The sequence below is a fragment of the Tachypleus tridentatus genome, chromosome 6 (genome assembly GCF_004210375.1).
Source record: "Tachypleus tridentatus isolate NWPU-2018 chromosome 6, ASM421037v1, whole genome shotgun sequence".
NCBI lineage: Eukaryota > Metazoa > Arthropoda > Merostomata > Xiphosura > Limulidae > Tachypleus > Tachypleus tridentatus.
Window position 1 is genome coordinate 160,543,944 of NC_134830.1, and position 23,893 is coordinate 160,567,836.

The window sequence follows — 23,893 nt, forward strand, 5'->3', positions numbered from 1 at the left end:
AATTTAAACCAATACACACAAATCCAACAAACACACACGAGACGCAACTGAACAAATTGCTACTACAAATGAAAAAGCCAACACAATTTCACAAACACTTTATTCCTACCTACGTAAAACCGACTCACGCACACCGCAAATATACGGCATCCCCAAACCTCATAAACCAGATTGTCCATTACGACCAATAATGTCCACATATGAATCGTTTAATTACAATCTTGGTAAATACATAGCATGGGCATTCTCCAAATATGTAACATCAGCCAGCTCATTCATCAAAGACTCTTTTAATTTCAAGTCTAATCTAAATCAACTTAATCATAAAGCCTTAATGGCCAGTTTCGATGTTATATCCCTCTTTACAGAAGTTCCAACCACTGAAGCCTGCAAGATAGCCTTAGAACTCTATATCCGAGACCCTAACCCAACTATAGAAATTCCCAGTAACCAGTTTCGGAATCAATATTCCGAAAACCCAAGTGATATTATTCAGCAGACTGAACAAGCTGAAAAAAGATCCACCAAAGCTCTACATGAATGGATCACTTTTACTGACTGCCACATCTGCTAAATTTCTAGGTCTAACATACGACTCAAAATTAACGTGGTTACCGCACACTAAAAATATAATGAAACGAATCTGGAAAAGAGCAAACTATGTAAGAAGTCTTTCAGGTAAAAACCAAGGAACATCACCAGACAATATACTTAAAATCTACAAAACGTACATTAGACCCATAATAGAATATGCATCACCTGCCTGGATTAACATACCACCCACACATGTACAGAAGCTTCAACGAATACAAAATTCTGTACTAACTTCAGCATACAAAGTACCACGTAGCACTTCATCCACAAGTATGCAAACATTGACACAATAGCTGAAAGACTCTTGCATAATTCTCTAAAATATTTCAATAAGAATTGGCATAAGAATGACTTAATGTGTGATCTCGACAGATACCACGTACATGATGTAAATAGCCCTAAATACCTCTCCCCTTTTAACATCTATTTAAGGAATGTTGCACAAGCTGGCCACCTTGCACTAGACAATTAATTTTTTATTTTTTTTAATTTATTTATTTATTTTTTTTATTATTATTTTTTTATTACCATTATTGTTACTACAAGTAGTAGTAGCATTTTCTCTATGGAGAAAAACAACAAGGAGAAAAATTACGAAAAAAAAACAAACTTTTCTTGTGCGTCCATGCATGGACTGTGCCCTGAAATGGGCCTGAGTACGGTGTTATACTTTTACTCTGGCCCAAAGCTATTATAAAACAAATCCCTGAACGACAGACGCTATCAACGTTCGGGAGGGAGGAAGAGGTCTAATTTACCTGACCCTCCTGGGTATTTAACATCAATACCCAAATACCCACACGGTGAAACTCGAAAAACACATTACCGGCTGTTTTAATTTCCTGTTTGCATGAAGACAACTTGTTATGCTAGACCCACTTTCCTTGGATATGTTTTTTAATTTCATAATTTTTATAAATCTTTTTTTTTCTTTCTGCAAACTCAAATATTTTCTAAAAATAACATCACCTTTAAAATAATTTAAAATTGTTCGAGATAAAATATGAATGTGTAGATATAACCGTGTGTGTGTGTTTCTTATAGTACAGCCACATCGGGCTATGTGCTGAGCCCACCGAAGGGAATCGAACACCTGATTTTAGCGTTATAAATCCGTAGACATACCGCTGTACTAGCTGGGGGCAGATATAACCACACGACTCGATAAACGACAGGTTGGTAAAAATAAATAAAGTTTGGTTGTTTTTAATTAAGTACAAAACTACACAAAGGGCTATCTGTGCTCTGCTGCCCACCATGGGTATCGAACTCCGGTTTATAGCATAAACCGCCAGATATAAGTTCGCCAGAATACCGCTGTGCCACTAGGAAGGAGGTAATAAATAAAAGATAATTTCGCTTCAGTCGGTTGTTTTATGTTTTCACTATTTTACCATTGGTTGGCAACGCGAAGCTCCTGGAATATAATGCCGATATTGTCATTCTAACATATAACAAAAAATTAAAGATAAATTTTTCACTTGGTACAATATTATATTGTTTGAATGAATTCTAGTATATCTTGTTACGTAATCATTGTTATACGATTTCTTATATTCACGTTTGTTTTATTCTTTATCTAACTTTCCATGATAGTTACTGTAACTTACAGCTTCTGTCAAATACCTGAGAAGTAAGTGAACTCTAGGAGACTTAGCAGATTCTATTGAAATCGAGCCCGGCATGGCCAGGTGGATTAAGGCGTTCGACTCGTAATCTGAGGGTCGCGGGTTCGAATCCCGGCCGCAGCAAACATGTTCGCCCTTTCAGCCGTGGGGCGTTATAATGTGACGGTCAATCCAACTATTCGTTAGTAAAAGAGTTGCCCAACATGTTGGCGGTGGGTGGTGATAACTAGCTGTCTTCCCTCTAGTCTTACACTGCAAATTAGGGACGGCTATCGATAGCCCTCGAGTAGCTTTGCGCGAAATTAAAAAAAAAATCTCTTGAAATCAACAGAAAAAAAAATCGTTAAACAGTGTTGAATTCAGGGGTGTGAAAGAGGAATTCCCCCTGCGCAAAAAGTCCCTCTCTGAAGTACAATATTTTTTTTATTTTGTCGAATTTGAATCTTGCTTCATTCCCCCTAAGCGTCACAAACCCTCCCAGTGGAAAGGTTAAGATTCAACACTGGTATTAGCACTGTCAACAGATGAAGGCTGTTTGCTTATTGAAACCAACAGATAAAGTGATAACAGCTTTCAGAACATGAAGACTGTTTATCTATTAAATTCTCAACCTTAGTAAATGACATGTGACTTACTCACTAGGTGGCCGTTGTTTAGCCCTTGAAATGAAGTGTGGTCTTCAAATACTATGGTGTCCAATAAATAAGTTCAAATGTTCGCAAAAATTAGGTCCCGGTAATGTTATGGATGGAATAAGTTGAACAAAGGAAGAACAAACAAAAGAAAGTTAACAAAACGAAAGAAAATTTGTTCGTTTGTTTGTTTTTCATATAGCAAAGCCACAAAGGGCTATCTGCTCAGCCCACCGAGGGGAATCGAACCCCTGATTTTAGCGTTGTAAATCCGGAGACATACCGCTGTACTAGCTGGGGGCCGAAAGAAAATGAACAAAAATGTTTTTCTCCAGAAAAGTGTAATGTATCTTGCATACTGGTTGAAGTATATATTTGTTTAGTCTTTAACTGGTTTCTGGGGTAGAATGGTTTCCCAAGTCGTCCACATAGGACCAAGACAATATAAGGACTACTGTCAGTCCAAGGGACTCTAATGGGGTATCTCGTAGTACTTAGATTACAGACTTCAACAACAATGCCAAATAAGATCTACTATAAAAATAACTCCAACCCATACCATTTTTACGTGTACTTATAATTCCACTGAGATAGGTTTATCCAGCCTCAGGAAGGGGGCACAGAAATAGGATCAAACTGGTACAAGCATCCATGAGATAGCTGGTGCCATGTGTAACCTACACCTAAGAAGAATAGTACATATTTACGAATCTTTGATATCTGGTTTACAAGAATGCCCTTATCTGTATGAAAAACGCTGAAAATGTAAAAAAAATGTTCCTGAACATACCTTACTAAAGATATAAATTGCAATGGTGGTTTCTTAACGTTGTCTTTTTCTTTGTCATCCACCAGTGAAAATCGGTCCGTGAACAGTGGCGTAGCTAGTGGGAGGGAGCAAGGGGGCATCTGTCTCCGGGTGCAGCATCGGGGTTGAGGGAGGTGCCAAATTGATGTTACATAATTAAGAAAATTGTGTAACGAGGGGGCGCTAAACACCCGAGCGACGCCTCTGTCCGTAAAACCAGCTGATAAGCTCACTATGAAAAGCTGTTTCTATGTTTAGTGTCTCCTACTTGTCAGTTCTAAATTTTTAAATAGTTATTTCCATTTATAATACTAGTCTGTGTTACTTTTACTTTTTGTGTCAACTTAAAGTTAAAAACTTTTACGTTTTTTTCCTACATCCGGTTTAGAATTAACTTGTTTTACACGTTTACAAAGAAAGCCTCTTTTATAAGCGAATTCTTCATGTTAATCAGTATTGCCACATCTGTATAAATTCTGAGTTTTGTTTGTGTTTTAGCTTGAGTTAAATGACGAACCGCCTTCATTGTAGGCCCTAAACTAAATTAACGATCTAGGTTTTACCCATCCTTTATCTTACTACTTTCTATCTTCTTCTCTTCGTGTATCATAACAGTGTTAACAGGTCGCATGATTTTCCTTAGTATAGTTCTAGCACTAATACGTTAGTGCTCTGTGTAAGAATGCGTTACAACAGTGAAGGTCAAAGCCTATTATTCAATCAGACAAAAATTAGCGGTAAAAGGAGAACGCTGTCGTCACCCACCACCACCACCAGTCTGTCAGTTCACAAGTAGGGACAGCTGCACACACGTGTACACCAGAAACAATTCTTGGTCATTTTCACGTCAAAGGAAAAGGTTCGTGATGACTTCAGTATTTTCCAAAACTCGGTGCTAACAGACGTTGGTTACACATCTGAATGATGCAACCATTGATGAATAATAGTGAAATACGAATATGTAGAGAAGTGTTAAAAGCTAAGTGTTAACTCATTTGACTATTTTTGTATTAAATATTTTAACCTGTTATTCAAGACTACATAATAAGATAGAGAGATTGAAAGTGGACAATGAAATTTTGGTCTCTTAACATGTTGCTCTTATAAGAAAGTTAACGAAGGAGGTGACTTACCTCGTGATACGAGTTGTAATTTTCGTGGTTACTTTACATGCCCCTCGACCTCCAAACAAGTCGAGGTCAGTGACGGGCAAAAACTTGATTAAAAAAAAACAAAACACTTACTAACAACAATGATCGCTTTGGAGTTCTAAACCTGCTAAAAAATAAAAAATGGTAAGTTGTACAGCTTTTTTATTGTGCTAAATATATATCCTAATTCACTGTTAAAATATAAAATTGGCATGTTTTATTTTTTGCGTATTCATATTTACGTTTCATTTGAGATTTTAGTTTCCACGATAAGTTATTTTGAACTTGAAAAGCTGAAACAATGAACCCCGCGGGGCATGGCCTGGCCAAGTGTGTTAAGGCGTTCGACTCGTAATCTGAGGGTCGCGGATTCGAATCCCGGTCGCACCAAACATGCTCGCCCTTTCAGACCGTTATAAAGTAACGGTCAATCCCACTATTCGTTGGTAAAAGAGTAGCCTGAAATGTTGATGGTGGGTGGTGATGACTAGCTGCCTTCCCTCTAGTCTTACACTTCTAAATTAGGGACGGCTAGCGCAGATAGCCCTCGAGTAGCTTTGCGCGAAAATTCAAAACAAACAAAAATGAACCCCGCGGTGTCTTCTTTAGACGTTATAAGTCAAATATTTATTTCACTACGAAAGACGAAATAGATATAAAAGTTTGTAAATTCACAAAAACTGCTCATAAATATCAACATTTTATGAAAAGAAATTGTCGTATATAGTAAAAAAGTCCATAAAGAAAGGAACACATACAGTTTTCATAAAGAAAGGAACACATACAGTTTTCATAAAGAAAGGAACACATACAGTTTTCATAAAGAAAGGAACACATACAGTTTCCATAAAGAAAGGATCATATACAGTTTTCATAAAGAAAGGACCATATACAGTTTTCAACATTTTATATTTGAAACGTAATATATAAATACAAATTAATTCGTGTGTTCGTGTAAGATTGTGTATAAATGTTAATATTTTAGTTTTAATATTGAAGAAAGAGAAACTTATTTGCCTAAGGAACTGTTCATAACTTTCAAATAGTTCTTTGAAACGTTCGTTCGAACACTAATGTATTTTAGTAGGATATATCTATAAATGTGTACATCAACACTAATGTATTTTAGTAGGATATATCGAAAAATGTGTACATCAACACTAATGTATTTTAGTAGGATATATCTATGTGTACATCTACACTAATGTATTTTAGTAGGATATATCTATAAATGTGTACATCTACACTAATGTATTTTAGTAGGATATATCTATAAATGTGTACATCAATACTAATGTATTTTAGTAGGATATATCTATGTGTACATCTACACTAATGTATTTTAGTAGGATATATCTATAAATGTGTACATCAACACTAATGTATTTTAGTAGGATATATCGAAAAATGTGTACATCAACACTAATGTATTTTAGTAGGATATATCTATGTGTACATCTACACTAATGTATTTTAGTAGGATATATCTATAAATGTGTACATCTACACTAATATATTTTAGTAGGATATATCTATAAATGTGTACATCAACACTAATGTATTTTAGTAGGATATATCTATAAATGTGTACATCTACATTAATGTATTTTAGTAGGATATATCTATAAATGTGTACATCAACACTAATGTATTTTAGTAGGATATATCTATAAATGTGTACATCTACATTAATGTATTTTAGTAGGCTATATCTATAAATGTGTACATCAACATTAATGTATTTTAGTAGGATATATCTATAACTGTGTACATCTACACTAATGTATTTTAGTAGGATATATCTATAAATGTGTACATCAACACTAATGTATTTTAGTAGGATATATCTATGTGTACATCAACACTAATGTATTTTAGTAGGATATATCTATAAATGTGTACATCAACACTAATGTATTTTAGTAGGATATATCTATAAATGTGTACATCTACACTAATGTATTTTAGTAGGATATATCTATAAATGTGTACATCAACACTAATGTATTTTAGTAGGATATATCTATAAATGTGTACATCAACACTAATGTATTTTAGTAGGATATATCTATAAATGTGTACATCAACACTAATGTATTTTAGTAGGATATATCTATGTGTACATCTACACTAATGTATTTTAGTAGGATATATCTATAAATGTGTACATCAACACTAATGTATTTTAGTAGGATATATCTATAAATGTGTACATCAACACTAATGTATTTTAGTAGGATATATCTATAAATGTGTACATCAACACTAATGTATTTTAGTAGGATATATCTATGTGTACATCTACACTAATGTATTTTAGTAGGATATATCTATAAATGTGTACATCAACACTAATGTATTTTAGTAGGATATATCGAAAAATGTGTACATCAACACTAATGTATTTTAGTAGGATATATCTATGTGTACATCTACACTAATGTATTTTAGTAGGATATATCTATAAATGTGTACATCTACACTAATGTATTTTAGTAGGATATATCTATAAATGTGTACATCAACACTAATGTATTTTAGTAGGATATATCTATAAATGTGTACATCTACACTAATGTATTTTAGTAGGATATATCTATAAATCTGTACATCAACACTAATGTATTTTAGTAGGATATATCTATAAATGTGTACATCTACATTAATGTATTTTAGTAGGATATATCTATAAATGTGTACATCAACATTAATGTATTTTAGTAGGATATATCTATAACTGTGTACATCTACACTAATGTATTTTAGTAGGATATATCTATAAATGTGTACATCAACACTAATGTATTTTAGTAGGATATATCTATGTGTACATCAACACTAATGTATTTTAGTAGGATATATCTATAAATGTGTACATCAACACTAATGTATTTTAGTAGGATATATCTATAAATGTGTACATCTACACTAATGTATTTTAGTAGGATATATCTATAAATGTGTACATCTACACTAATGTATTTTAGTAGGATATATCTATAAATGTGTACATCAACACTAATGTATTTTAGTAGGATATATCTATAAATGTGTACATCAACACTAATGTATTTTAGAAGGATATATCTATGTGTACATCTACACTAATGTATTTTAGTAGGATATATCTATAAATGTGTACATCTACACTAATGTATTTTAATAGGATATATCTATAAATGTGTACGTCAACACTAATGTATTTTAGTAGGATATATCTATGTGTACATCAACACTAATGTATTTTAGTAGGATATATCTATAAATGTGTACATCTACATTAATGTATTTTAGTAGGATATATCTATGTGTACATCAACACTAATGTATTTTAGTAGGATATATCTATGTGTACATCAACACTAATGTATTTTAGTAGGATATATCTATAACTGTGTACATCTACACTAATGTATTTTAGTAGGATATATCTATAAATGTGTACATCTACACTAATGTATTTTAGTAGGATATATCTATAAATGTGTACATCAACACTAATGTATTTTAGTAGGATATATCTATAAATGTGTACATCAACACTAATGTATTTTAGAAGGATATATCTATGTGTACATCTACACTAATGTATTTTAGTAGGATATATCTATAAATGTGTACATCTACATTAATGTATTTTAATAGGATATATCTATAAATGTGTACATCAACACTAATGTATTTTAGTAGGATATATCTATGTGTACATCAACACTAATGTATTTTAGTAGGATATATCTATGTGTACATCTACACTAATGTATTTTAGTAGGATATATCTATAAATGTGTACATCTACATTAATGTATTTTAGTAGGATATATTTATAACTGTGTACATCTACACTAATGTATTTTAGTAGGATATATCTATAAATGTGTACATCAACACTAATGTATTTTAGTAGGATATATCTATGTGTACATCAACACTAATGTATTTTAGTAGGATATATCTATGTGTACATCAACACTAATGTATTTTAGTAGGATATATCTATGTGTACATCTACACTAATGTATTTTAGTAGGATATATCTATAAATGTGTACATCAACACTAATGTATTTTAGTAGGATATATCTATGTGTACATCAACACTAATGTATTTTAGTAGGATATATCTATGTGTACATCTACACTAATGTATTTTAGTAGGATATATCTATAAATGTGTACATCTACATTAATGTATTTTAGTAGGATATATCTATAACTGTGTACATCTACACTAATGTATTTTAGTAGGATATATCTATAAATGTGTACATCTACACTAATGTATTTTAGTAGGATATATCTATAAATGTGTACATCTACTCTAATGTATTTTAGTAGGATATATCTATAAATGTGTACATCTACACTAATGTATTTTAGTAGGATATATCTATAAATGTGTACATCTACACTAATGTATTTTAGTAGGATATATCTATAAATGTGTACATCAACACTAATGTATTTTAGTAGGATATATCTATAAATGTGTACATCAACACTAATGTATTTTAGTAGGATATATCTATGTGTACATCTACACTAATGTATTTTAGTAGGATATATCTATAAATGTGTACATCAACACTAATGTATTTTAGTAGGATATATCGAAAAATGTGTACATCAACACTAATGTATTTTAGTAGGATATATCTATGTGTACATCTACACTAATGTATTTTAGTAGGATATATCTATAAATGTGTACATCTACACTAATGTATTTTAGTAGGATATATCTATAAATGTGTACATCAACACTAATGTATTTTAGTAGGATATATCTATAAATGTGTACATCTACACTAATGTATTTTAGTAGGATATATCTATAAATCTGTACATCAACACTAATGTATTTTAGTAGGATATATCTATAAATGTGTACATCTACATTAATGTATTTTAGTAGGATATATCTATAAATGTGTACATCAACATTAATGTATTTTAGTAGGATATATCTATAACTGTGTACATCTACACTAATGTATTTTAGTAGGATATATCTATAAATGTGTACATCAACACTAATGTATTTTAGTAGGATATATCTATGTGTACATCAACACTAATGTATTTTAGTAGGATATATCTATAAATGTGTACATCAACACTAATGTATTTTAGTAGGATATATCTATAAATGTGTACATCTACACTAATGTATTTTAGTAGGATATATCTATAAATGTGTACATCTACACTAATGTATTTTAGTAGGATATATCTATAAATGTGTACATCAACACTAATGTATTTTAGTAGGATATATCTATAAATGTGTACATCAACACTAATGTATTTTAGAAGGATATATCTATGTGTACATCTACACTAATGTATTTTAGTAGGATATATCTATAAATGTGTACATCTACACTAATGTATTTTAATAGGATATATCTATAAATGTGTACGTCAACACTAATGTATTTTAGTAGGATATATCTATGTGTACATCAACACTAATGTATTTTAGTAGGATATATCTATAAATGTGTACATCTACATTAATGTATTTTAGTAGGATATATCTATGTGTACATCAACACTAATGTATTTTAGTAGGATATATCTATGTGTACATCAACACTAATGTATTTTAGTAGGATATATCTATAACTGTGTACATCTACACTAATGTATTTTAGTAGGATATATCTATAAATGTGTACATCAACACTAATGTATTTTAGTAGGATATATCTATGTGTACATCAACACTAATGTATTTTAGTAGGATATATCTATAAATGTGTACATCTACATTAATGTATTTTAATAGGATATATCTATAAATGTGTACGTCAACACTAATGTATTTTAGTAGGATATATCTATGTGTACATCAACACTAATGTATTTTAGTAGGATATATCTATGTGTACATCTACACTAATGTATTTTAGTAGGATATATCTATAAATGTGTACATCTACATTAATGTATTTTAGTAGGATATATTTATAACTGTGTACATCTACACTAATGTATTTTAGTAGGATATATCTATAAATGTGTACATCAACACTAATGTATTTTAGTAGGATATATCTATGTGTACATCAACACTAATGTATTTTAGTAGGATATATCTATGTGTACATCAACACTAATGTATTTTAGTAGGATATATCTATGTGTACATCTACACTAATGTATTTTAGTAGGATATATCTATAAATGTGTACATCAACACTAATGTATTTTAGTAGGATATATCTATGTGTACATCAACACTAATGTATTTTAGTAGGATATATCTATGTGTACATCTACACTAATGTATTTTAGTAGGATATATCTATAAATGTGTACATCTACATTAATGTATTTTAGTAGGATATATCTATAACTGTGTACATCTACACTAATGTATTTTAGTAGGATATATCTATAAATGTGTACATCTACACTAATGTATTTTAGTAGGATATATCTATAAATGTGTACATCTACTCTAATGTATTTTAGTAGGATATATCTATAAATGTGTACATCTACACTAATGTATTTTAGTAGGATATATCTATAAATGTGTACATCTACACTAATGTATTTTAGTAGGATATATCTATAAATGTGTACATCAACACTAATGTATTTTAGTAGGATATATCTATGTGTACATCAACACTAATGTATTTTAGTAGGATATATCTATAAATGTGTACATCTACACTAATGTATTTTAGTAGGATATATCTATAAATGTGTACATCTACTCTAATGTATTTTAGTAGGATATATATATAAATGTGTACATCTATAAATATTATAATGAGTTGTTACTTTGTTGGAGTTGTATCAAATATCTTGGTCGAACTACTTTTTTTTCTGCCATGATAATAGTTTAGATTCGGCACTAAATACCTTTCACGGGATGCCAAAAGGTGTCTTGTTCGATTGTAGTCCATTCATCAAAGAGTGTGGGCTGTATGTAGTGCACAGGTGTTGGACCAAAGTAATGTTCAAGTTCTTCCAAAGGTTGTTGAATTAGATGAAGTTCTGTTGATTATTATGGTCATGGAAGTTCATCTATGTCACTGTTATGGTTTTTCAACCAATTTATTCAGTTCGAACATGGCGAATTGTTTCATTAATTTCTTGGAAGAACTCTTGTTTGTTTTCATCGAGATTGAAATGAAGTATTGGAGGTTTTAGAGACATGATCAGCAATATCACGCGGGCTTATATGCTGAATGTGACTTAATGTTCTAATAAAATTTACAAAAAAGAATGAATTTCTGCTACAAGAACATATCACGCACCATTACATACCCCCAACAGTTCTTGCACTAACAACACTAGCACAGGTCAAATGTCTTAAACTGTTTTCTTTGTATTTTTACTCTACATTCAGAATGGATAAAAGTGATATTATTATCATTTGGAACATAATAATGTTCGTTGCACTTAAAAAGAAACACAAAAACTGCAAAATAACATTTAGTTTCAGTCAGGCACCAATGGGTGGAAACCGTAGTACTTCGTAGTACAGATGGATTTCCTCTCTGCTGTATTTTTAATAGACTCTAATGGTAGATACCTTTGGGCGGGTTGTTTAATTGAGGTAACTGGCTTTAATAGCAATAATCTTGGTATTTTGAAAGTCGACAGGATTCTTGTCCGTTATGTTTTAAACTAACCATCTTATGAATACTTGTTTATATAAACTTCAAGCACTCATCAAATGATTGGTTTATTTAGTTCTTATGTGAGGAGGTTTATTTGTAATGCTGTGATTGCATACACGATGTTACAAAGTATACGAGGTTAACAGGAAAAAATTAGCGTTAAAAAATAAACGCAATAATCCGTACACTTGTGATAAGTGGATGTAGGAAAGTTGAACTTACCGGGTTACTGGGTTTCTTTATACGGTCTTTCATTTCAAAATAAGATACCATAATCCACTGATGATTTTTATTACCACGATTAAGGGTTAGTTAACATTTAAAGCACTTTTTAACAGTTCATTAGGTGTACTTTATGACGTAAAATCTGGACGGTCTGATACGGCTCAAGTTCGTTTTACATTTCGACTTATCACAACGGTTTTTAACAGTCTTGCTAGGTTTGATGTTACATTGCTGTAAAACAGTTCCTTGTTTCAGGTTGGTAGGATTCACACAACCTAAAAACTGGTTTTAGATCAAACTTTGATTTATTTATTTTTCTATGAAACTGTAGTAGCCGTTAGTTTAAAAATTTCAGTGTACATATGTTCAAGTTTCGTCCGCACAAACGATCAATATTTATTTATGTAGAATGTGGGAAAGTAGGGCTGACACTAATACTGTTCAGATGAGAAATCGAAACTACTTCCACCACTGTATGTTTGCTCTACTTATATTTACGAGTCAAACTGTTGGTAATTTATTCAAATGCCACATTTTCTTGAGAAATAGTTTCTTCTCCAATCCTGTATATACTGATTCACTCTCAGTTTATAAAGTTTTAACAAACGGACTCAATCGGAACACCGCTCGGGTTTTTCCGTGATACCTCGTAAAAACATTCTAAAACTACTGTAAACATTAATATTTTTTTGAGTCACAACAAGTACACACACAAAGTTACTTTCACTAAACGAAATAAACAAGGTAAATTGCTATAATGACCAAGAAAGCAATCAAACCAGTAATATCACCCAAAACATCTGCCTTGCTCAACACGCGAGAATTATAAGGACTTGGCAAGAAGGACAGAACTTGGATGATCGTCTCGCTTACGTAATACGTATGCGCATTACTGCCAAAGGCTTATTTACCATAGAGATGGAAGATATTTCAGTAAAGAGTTTGAATTTATAAGTTTTTAGTTCCAGTTTTATAAGAGGAACATAATTACAACACAACAGTATTGTTGGAAAGAGTGAAAATTGTGCTATTTGGAAAGGTTTACTGGAGCTATTTTTCTTTATCTAAATACCAAAACCCATTAAATCGATGTGTATTCCTACTACTACGTCCGAAAGCGTTTTTTTTACTAAGTACTACAGAAAAAAAAATGGAGCGAAGTTTGAATGGTAACGATCTAGGTCATTTCTGCCCATTGATAGTATAAAACCTAAATCAACGATTAAATCTATGTTACGTGATCTTTTCACAAGGCGGGCTTAATTATCGCAGCCACAACTGTTTTAATACTTTCTAATATATGTACTAAAGCAGTAAAATCAGTTTAGGCACGAAGAGACACGATATTTGCACTCAGTAATTAATTAAAGTCCAATGCGGTGTAATTAATGAGTAGTTTATTGTAAGCAAACGCAATACAATCAGTCTATACGTATTATGCTGATAACCAAATAGATCGTGCCCGTTTATTAACTCTGATCTATAGACAACAGTTAAAGACGAAGATGGTTATATTTTCCCCCCTAGTTGACATTAGGTCAAATTTAAGACTCTGTTGTCAGGTTTGGTAGCAGTATTAGTTTCAGATCCCTGTGTTATTATTATAAAAGAGGCCTACTTTACTAGCGTATATTAAAATCGTCTGTTCTTTGTAAAAGTCCCTCGATAACTAAGTGGTAAACATAATTTTGGGGGCTTATATAACGCTAAAGTGTTGGGCTCGATATTCGCGGCAAACACAGGTAAGTTTGGCATTTTATGGCGCAAAGCAACAACGTGTCGTCTAGTGGTTTAGAACTTCTCAGAAATACTCAACTGAGTTTTGAGTTTTCATCCAAAGTAATATTATACAGTTATCATGCAACCACAACTAAAACAATTCTTCGTTTGCTTAATAAAGCTCACTTTAAATCCAGTAACATAATGTTAGATGCCATATTTTAACACAGTTTTATATCATGAAAAGCATTATAATATATTTGATTATAGAAAATTATCAATGAAACCTTCAAAATATATGTTTTCTGATAAAATAAGTGTTTTTAACGTAAGTGTACATTAATGTTCATCTGGAAAATCCAAAAACATTAGATTGTCATCAAAGTCGAGCTCGGGATTATTTGATTCTATAATATTTTACTTTGCTGAGTTGTTCAAAGTTTGTAAAATATTATAGTTTACAGTTTAAAAAAACCTGGTAAAAATTCTGACTTATTTACTGATAGATGTAGACACCCGGTTCTTATTCTAAAAGTCGTAAAAATTACAAGTTGCAAAGCTCTAACATAAAAACATTTGGATAATATTGGTCTATATTTGACAAAAACAATACACGCACACCATAATTTCATTATGGTTTTTTATTTCCTTGCAGATGCCCAACTATAAAAAAACAGAGTTTGAAGAAGCTGAAATTGGTAATACCAATAATTTTTCAACAGATGCCTTCGTAGCTGAAGGTGTGGGGCCTGGGAGTAGTCAAGGGGGAACGGTGGGAGGATCGCCTGATGTAAGTTACCCTCACCACAAACGAAATTTCTGGCAGAGGGCTTCCCCCTTGGAAAAACTCCTGATAGTGTTATCGCTTACTTTGGTACTAGCAGTCATCATCCTGTCAGCCGTCTTGGGTGCTCAATCACAACCGTCGCTTTTGAAAGTTGTTCAGAAACTTCCTCTTAAAAATGGTAAGAATAGTATTCTTAGGTCGGGGTTTACGTTGAAATACACACACATATTAACCTATCATAAATTATACAGTTGTGTTTTTTCTTATAGCAAAGCCACATCGGGCTATCTGCTGAGCCCACCGAGGGGAATCGAACCCCTGATTTTAGCGTTGTAAATCCGTAGACTTACCGCTGTACTAGCGGGGGGCAAAATTAGATAGATAATAATAATTGTATAAAGTCTTGTAAACTTCAGATGACCTCTAACATTGGAAAACTTTAAATTTAACATGTCATGTGACTACAAATCCACTTAAACTAAACTATATGACACAAATACAGAAATAAAATACAGAGCTAGTAGTTTTGCTATAAGGTACCGTGTTCACTCGCTTATAAGACGGGGATTTTTCCTCGAGATTTCGGGCTCAAATTGGGGGGGCCCGTCTTATAGGCGAGGTCTACAGACATAGAAAATAAATTTAGTTCACTCAGAACTGTGCAGATATTTCAGACAGTGAAAATAGGGAAGTGAGCTATCTTGTTATTATTAGATCTGTGATTGTGAGTCAGCGCATCGTTCGTTGAAGGGCGCGCGGGACTTCGTTTTTCCCTATAACGTCATACCGGTAAGCACAATGCATCCACAGTGCTAACGAAGAAGAATCAATAAAGATTTCCTTCCTTCGTCTTATGAACGAGTCTAAACAGAATATCGACAATCTCTCAGGTGAAGTTGGGACCCGTCTTATAAGCGAATCGTCTTATAAACGAATAAAAACGGTACTTGATCAACTAACAGTAAATAAAAGGCCATATAAAACTAGCTTTCAGTGCAGAAATAAACATGCTTTCCTCAGTTATTATTAGAAACTAAATGAATAAAGTGGGGTATGATTTTTTTTAAAAAACCTGCGAAAGCAACTTTAAAATAACTCGATATTTTCAGATATCACTTCACGTGAACTGAGCCTTGCACGACCTAATGGTTAGGACACTCGACTCAAAGTACGTGAGTCACGGATTCAAATTCAGTCACCAAACATGCTCGTCTTTTCAGACATCGAGAGTTATAATGTAGCTGTTTATTCCATTATTCGTGGCTGGTGTTCACTATTTGCTTTCTCTCTAAGTCTGTCACTTTTATTTTGCAGATAGCCCTTCAGTAGCTTCGCGTGATTTTTAACAAACAAACAAACAAGCAACTGAAGGGAATTGTTATTGAGTAACTATAGCAACAAACTATGGTGGCAGGCCAGGTGGTTAAGGTACTCGACTCGTCACCTGAGGGTCGCGGGTTCGAACCCCCTTCACACCAAACATGCTCGCCCTTTCAGCCGTGGGAGCATTATAATGTGACGATCAATCCCACTGTGCGTTAGTAAAAGAGTATCCCAAGAGTTTGAGGTGGGTGGTGATGACTAGTTGCCTTCCTTCTAGTCTTACACTACTAAATTGAGGACGGCTAGCGCAGATAGCCCTCGTGTCGTTTTGCGCTAAATTCAAACCAAACCCTCAGGAAGACTTCATAAATTTCTCTGAGTCAATGTTGTTAAATACAAGCACGAACATGAAATAAACAATAAAACTTTTGTGTATGTATTTATATTTAAAACATACATGTTTTATCTTAAGATGTACGTACATGAAAAATTACAATCTCAGTTCAATATTTATCGTTTAGACATAATTATAATGTTACATTCAAGGACGGTGCGACCGAGGGTGCTGCACGTGCACTTCCGCAGGGCGGCAGGTTCTTCAGTGCATAATTGTGTATAATTCCTACTATGGCGGAAGAACTAGAAAAATGAGTGAGCGGAACGGTTAATACTTGCATGGGGCGGCAAAACACGTCGCCCCGGTCCTGATTCCATTTGAAAAACAGGTTTAAAAGATGTACGTTTCGTGTTTTTTGAATTTCGCGCAAAGCTACACGAGGGCTATCTGCGCTAGCTGTCCTTAATTTAGCAGTGTAAGGCAAGAGGGAAGGAAGCTAGTCATCACCACCCACCGCCAACTCTTGGGCTACTCTTTTTACCAACGAATAGTGGGATTGACCGTCACATTATGACGCCCCCACAACTGAAAGTTTTTCCCATTATAAATTATAATGATGACACACACACCAATTCAATAGAATGAAAGTAAAAATACGAGTATGTAGCTCTCAGAAAGAAACGTTCATAACAAAACCACAATTATTCTACTCCTCCAGCTTTTGTATTTACCGGATTGGTTTTCATCTTTTATTAGTGCCTGACGACCACGTCTTTATTTTAGTAGAAATTAAATAACACCTTGCAAATGTTTGTTTAACTTACGTTACATCTGAACTAGCATTTAGTTCATCAGAAATGACTGGGCAAGTTCTATCATAGTATACCCTAACTTCACATTTCATAGCCAGCTGAAACAAATCAGTTTTACGAAGTCAAGCTTTACGAAGAAAGAAGGAAAAGTGCATTCGAGGCAGCCAAATGTTTATACGTTTCTTTGTGTGCCACTCAAAATTAAGATCGTTCGTGAAATGAATTCGTGGCGTATTCATGGTTTATTTGTTTGTTTGTTTTTAATTTCGTGCAAAGCTACACGAGGGTCATCTGCGCTAGCCGTTCCTAATTTAGCAGTGTAAGACTAGAGGGAAGGCAGCTAGTTATCACCATCCACCGCCAACTCTTTGGCTACTCTTTTACCAACGCATAGTGGGATTGGCCGTTACATTACAACACCCCCATGTTTGAAAGAGCGAGCATGTTTGGTGTGACGAGGAGTCGAACCCGCGATCCTCTGATTAGGAGTCGAATGTCTTAACCACCTGGCCATGCCGGGCCTATATTTTTGTTTAAAGTACAACTTTTCAATTTTTTTTTCTAGGGAATCTGCCTTACTGCCTTACCCCAGCGTGTGTCACAGTCGCCAGTGCCATCATTAATGCAATGGATCACACTGTGAATCCTTGTGACGACTTCTACCAGTACTCTTGTGGAGGGTGGATTAAATCCAATCCATTGCCTGAGGGGAACCTCATATGGGGAGCTTTCGCAAAATTGTGGGAGAAAAACAAACTGATATTAAAGAACATTTTAGGTAAACAATATCAAATTTTTAAACAATACAATCAAATATATACATTAAGTCAGCTACAAGTGTAAATGAAATAAAGAATACACATTACCTCATTGTACCGCTGTTAACGTAGCATCATATACAATGCCACGTTAACAGCGGTCGAAACTGTTTATTATGGGTATGCTCTTTATTTCCTACCTGTTTTTGCTTTCTTATACTTTTAAATATCAAATACCTCTATTATATACAACTTAATATACTCTCGCTACCAATAACTAGAAATAATCATAGTAAAACATAAATGGGCGAGAACTGAAAAGTGTTACATTAGAATTTACAAACAACGAATCATTATGTGAAATTTATGACGAAAACGGAATACGCTTTTTAAAAAAAATAAAATATATGTTTAAAACTAACCTCACCTCAATATATATAATATACTAAATACAAACTAGCATGCGAGTTGCAAGATTTTTTGATTTTTTTCCGTTTAGAATAAAACGTTATAATACTTACAACTTGTCAGTAGGCTTAATAAATCACAGCAGCACGAGAACCAATCAGAGATATATCATCCTCTACTTCCTCACTACTGGTTCAATGGTGGGTCTGAGGGACTACAAAATGAAAAATTTAGTATCGACATCTGTTTTGGGCGAAACACAGACAATCTATTTTGTAGCTTTGTACTTAACAAACAAAAATTATGAAATAGCTTCTCGCCAGAGGAAAACTTAATTAAAATAAAAGTGATTGTTAACATTTATTAATTTCTATTGCCTTATTTGCCATAAAAACATTCTGCAGTGTAAAGTTAACCAAGGATGTGCAAACTCTTGGATGTGTTAAAAAGAGTCCAAAAAGACCAAAGCACAGAGGAGATCTGCGTCTCGTATGGACCTATATCCTTAAAATTGAAAATAATGCTTCAAAACACTGTGAATAATATTACTAGTATTAGTTTCGAACAGTGCCACAGCATTTTCTTTTATCATGTAATTTATTATAGTACGGTTGTTCGTGCTCCTCATCTCGTTAGGAAAGACAAACGATAAGGTTTTTTTTTTCACTTCAGAGGATGAGTCTATCCAACACAAAAGTGAGGCAGAAAGAAATGCCCGAATTTACTACCATTCATGTCTTGATAAAAATGGTATGTTGGAAAATCTAGGAGCCAAGCCTCTTAGGGATTTCATTAAAAAAGTGAGTAATATTTTGAACTCTCAACAAAAAAATGTTTTCTGGGTGATTTTTTTTTCCTGTTGTTAGACACATCTCTGAGTTATGAATCGCATGTAACATATATTTAAATCACGTAAGGTTTGACTGAAGTGACCAAAGCTTAATCCAGAGAATTATAAAAATAATATATATTCAGCGTGGGTTGACTGAAGTTACAAAGGGTTAACCATAAAAATAACAGTATACTTGAATGAGGGATGCATGAAGTGAGTTAGGAGGTTTACTTTCCAGAACTATGAAATTAACAACACATTTCACTGTGGGTTGGTTAAAATGAGACAATATTAATCAACAAAATTGTTACAAAATAACACTGTATATGAATACATTGTACTGGACATTGAAAGATGCAATAATAAGAGACTTATTCATCATACCTTAACTACTGCCTTTTAGTAAATATATATATTTATGCATGGGTGTTGCTTAAGTTTCGACTATTTTGATGAGCATACTATTATGTACTATTGACTTTTGACCCTTGAACTGTATCATAACAGACACAGAGCAATGAAAGAACATTGAGTAGCAAAAGGTTAGGATTTCTTGTTTCTTCCTTGAACACAGAGCATGTTATGACTTTTTACCTTTTATCTGCACACAGAACTATGAAGGTAAATGTTTCTTGTCTTATGAACACAGAGCAATAACAGGTTAAGGTTTTCTGTCTTATCTCGAACTTAATTTATATTATATTGAAAAGAAATATGATGCAGAATACTACTATTATGGTATTAACTTTCAATTATAGCTTGTTTTAAACTTCAAATGACTCTGGTACATGCACAGTAATAAAGTTTCTGTTTTGTACTTGATTGAACTTAAGTTTCATTGGAAATAATCAAACACTGGAAGATGTACAAGATGAATCAGCCAAACTGGTCTGATTCAGATGTTAAATCAGCCAAACTGGTTTGTTTCAGATGTTAAATCAGCCAAACTGGTTTGTTTCAGATGTTAAATCAGCCAAACTGGTTTGTTTCAGATGTTAAATCAGTCAAACTGGTCTGTTTCAGATATTAAATCAGCCAAACTGGTCTGTTTCAGATGTTAAACGTACATTTTTTTTAATGATTGGAAACAAGAAAGAACATCACAGCTTCAAGAGTGATTTTATTAAAACACTGTATCCCATTTGCTTCTCATTTCATGATGTAAAATCACAACAGCTAATTAAAAAACCGATTTAAATTTCTGGTCACACAACAGTTTTTCATGGCAGTTTCTTACAGTGAGTGACTTATTTTGATTAATGATAGCATTAGTAATGAAAAATATTTACAAATTTAATTTATAACTTCCATTTCAAACAAGTCTCAAAACATAATTTTAAACTTTGTTTTTCTAAGATTTGACTTTTTCTTTGACAAATCAAACAGGCATATGGGACTACAGTGCTCTCCAAACACCAAGATTGTATTGAAACTAAAACTTAACTCTGCAGTGTTCTAAACCAAAGTGCCCAGTAGTATAAGTTATTAGTTTAATTTGTTATTTTTTGTTTGACTCTAGAAATGCTGAAACTTTAATCAAACAGAAGTTAAAGAAATCTCTGTTTGTGTCTTGTCCCTGAGAAGTAATAATATATGTTTCAACTGAAACTGTTTTATGTTATTCAGGGACCTAGACACTACATGTGAGGCTTGCATGTATGGATAGTTTGCCTTAATAATTTTTCTCACAAAAAGTAGTAAAACTGATTTGAATCAAAAGTATGTTTATTACTTGTAGATTGGTGGCTGGAACATCACGGGGGATTTTGATGTTGAGAACTGGAACTTTCAAAATACTCTAACACTGATTCATAACACCTACAATCAAGGAGGCTTTTTTTTGTGGCACGTAGGGAGAAGATGAGAAGAATTCATCACTCAACATCCTCCAGGTGGACCAAGGAGCAATAAATCTGCCTTCCCGAGATTATTATTTAAACAAAACCCTAGATGATGAGGTGTGTGGTATGTTATAATTGTTCAGGATTGTAAAATAACAATACACAAAAACTGAGCAAACATTCAAACTGAATCTGAAAATTAATCAGGTACCAGAACAATATTCTGAAAAAAAAAACAACTGAACAACAATCAGTCATCAGGAAAGTACTTAGAAAGTAAACTGATACAGATGAAAGAATGAGGCACATAACCAAATTGAAGAAGGAAATGATATGGCATCAAGACAGCATCTTTTGAAATGATCAAGTTTTGAGGAATATTTCATAAAGTGAAAATATCTCGCACGAGATATTTGGGGAATCTAACATTAATTCAATACCCGGAGTATGACTAGAGAGTAATACAGAATTCTGGGTTTTCTGAGAAATAATCACACACAAAGTGGGATGTAGTAAATGAATCAAACATCAGAAAAGTTTGAGTATATTTATCATACACTGTAATAAAGGCGTGTATGTAAAAAACTTCGGGCAACAGGTGTAAATGTGGAATGTAGCTATAGTCATTGGAACAAGATCCAAAAAAATAATTAGACAGAAGGGCAAAATGTACAAAGTTAAATAATTAGGTGTGAAAATATTATCTCAGAATAAATAGTCATTAAGATGAAAACATGAAATTAATTAGATTTTATGTATTTAGAATATTGTTCAAATCCCAGAAAAGGATCCACTGGGTGACCAGAAACCAGGGAATGATTAAAAAATATATTTATCAGGCACTGTTTTACTATTTGAAGAATAATCATCCACTAGTATGATCTTTCAAAATTAATTATATTCTTGAATGAGATTCAAGGTTGCATCAGGAAGGCATATAAATTATCTAAATCTTTGTCAACCATAAAAACAAACTTCTGTTGTATCAATATTGCATAAAATATTACTTCACAAGATGTGTAGAGCATATATAATGTGGAAAAAATATTAATACTTATGCTGAAGGGAGAAACCAATGTATTTTTCATGAATGATTAAGCATAATTATTATTTATCTATATTTCCTTGTTTTCCAATTTTTGTGTTCTGAAGACTTGCCTAATTCATCAAGTGATGTTGTCATAAAAACAAGATTTAAAAATTATTTTTCTGTAAAACATAAATGATGTGGCAGAAAACATTGTCAAACTCATTTTTAATTAACTTTTATCATGTAATAAAAAATGAAGGCTTTTTAATATTATTACCTGAAAATATATTATTTGTCAAACTGTCACAGATTCATCATTAGCTTGAAGAGAAGTTACATAAAACTGGTAGGAATGTGAAGTTCTGCTAAATGAAGACAAGAAACCCACTTGAAGTAAAAATATATTCTAAAGATGGCTGGTATGGGTATTTAAAACTTTAAAAACTTTGGGTTAACAAAAAACACAACCCAAAGATGGCCTGAGAAGGTCGAAACATTGTTCTGTAATGTATTAAATTAAAGTTTTAAAACCCACACCAGCCATCTTTAGAATACAAAGCTTGTAGTAATTAATAACATATAAATTGAAATGCTACAATTTTTTTTTCTAAATCATGGGAAAGATAATATGTAATTTAAATGTTTCCATGGTTCCATGAACAATCGGTGCCATGAAGGTGCAGTGTATGACTTTATACATTAAATATTGTAAACTTAATTTGAAATAATAAATTGTACCTTTTAACCACTGGTGTTTGTTTGTACTTTCAAGATCTTGGGAGCTTACCTGAAATATATGACAATAGTTGGAAGTTTGTTAGGGGCTGATGAAAGAGAAGTTAGTCGTCAAATGTCTGATGTTATTGAACTTGAGACAAAACTTGCAAATGTAAGTATAAATATATTTTGTTCATTTGTTTGTCTAATGTATATATATATACATGTTTCTTTTTTATTTGTCTTTCTTGTCGAATTCATATACCTTTGTTTCTTTTCTTCATCAATTTTTGTTCCTTACCTAATTTAACTACTTGTGTTTTTGCCCTTCCTTATTTTTAAATCTTCCTAATATATATTTTATCTGTAGTTCTTAGTTTTGTTTATTTGACTGGTCGTGGTTTTCCTCTTTAGTTTTACCTGTCATTTCATTTGATTTGATTCTTCTTATTTTAATCTGTAAGTTTATCTATTAGTTTATTCACTCTGCATGTTTTCTTTTCATTTTAAACTGTTATTTCATTTAATTTATCTACCTGTGTTTTCCTACTTTTTTTCTTTAACCTGTTGACTGCCAAGTATTTTTCAGCAGCTACGGCAGCTCCTATGCTTCTTCATTTTGTAACTTTTTTTGTGACGCCATTTTGGA

The 23,893-nt window shown here is 32.6% G+C and overlaps 1 long non-coding RNA gene and 1 pseudogene across 3 annotated transcripts in view; one reads left to right on the forward strand and one right to left on the reverse strand.

The window, feature by feature from the left end:
- LOC143254297 (uncharacterized) overlaps nt 1–12,815 on the reverse strand; it is a 28,935-nt gene extending 16,120 nt beyond the window's left edge. The window contains exon 1 of one of the 2 annotated variants that reach the window (XR_013030128.1): nt 3,645–3,874. This is a non-coding gene — a long non-coding RNA (uncharacterized LOC143254297). Of the gene's footprint in view, nt 1–3,644; nt 3,875–12,677 lie in introns of those variants that run through there. The other variant, XR_013030131.1, reaches the window with a different exon arrangement.
- The window catches only part of LOC143254296 (endothelin-converting enzyme homolog), an 81,650-nt pseudogene that overhangs the window by 39,041 nt on the left and 18,716 nt on the right, over nt 1–23,893 (forward strand). Inside the window, exons 2-6 of the transcript XR_013030127.1 lie at nt 15,055–15,364; nt 18,224–18,436; nt 19,497–19,624; nt 21,395–21,614; nt 23,300–23,416. The product of XR_013030127.1 is annotated as an endothelin-converting enzyme homolog (transcript). The remainder of the gene's footprint in view (nt 1–15,054; nt 15,365–18,223; nt 18,437–19,496; nt 19,625–21,394; nt 21,615–23,299; nt 23,417–23,893) is intronic.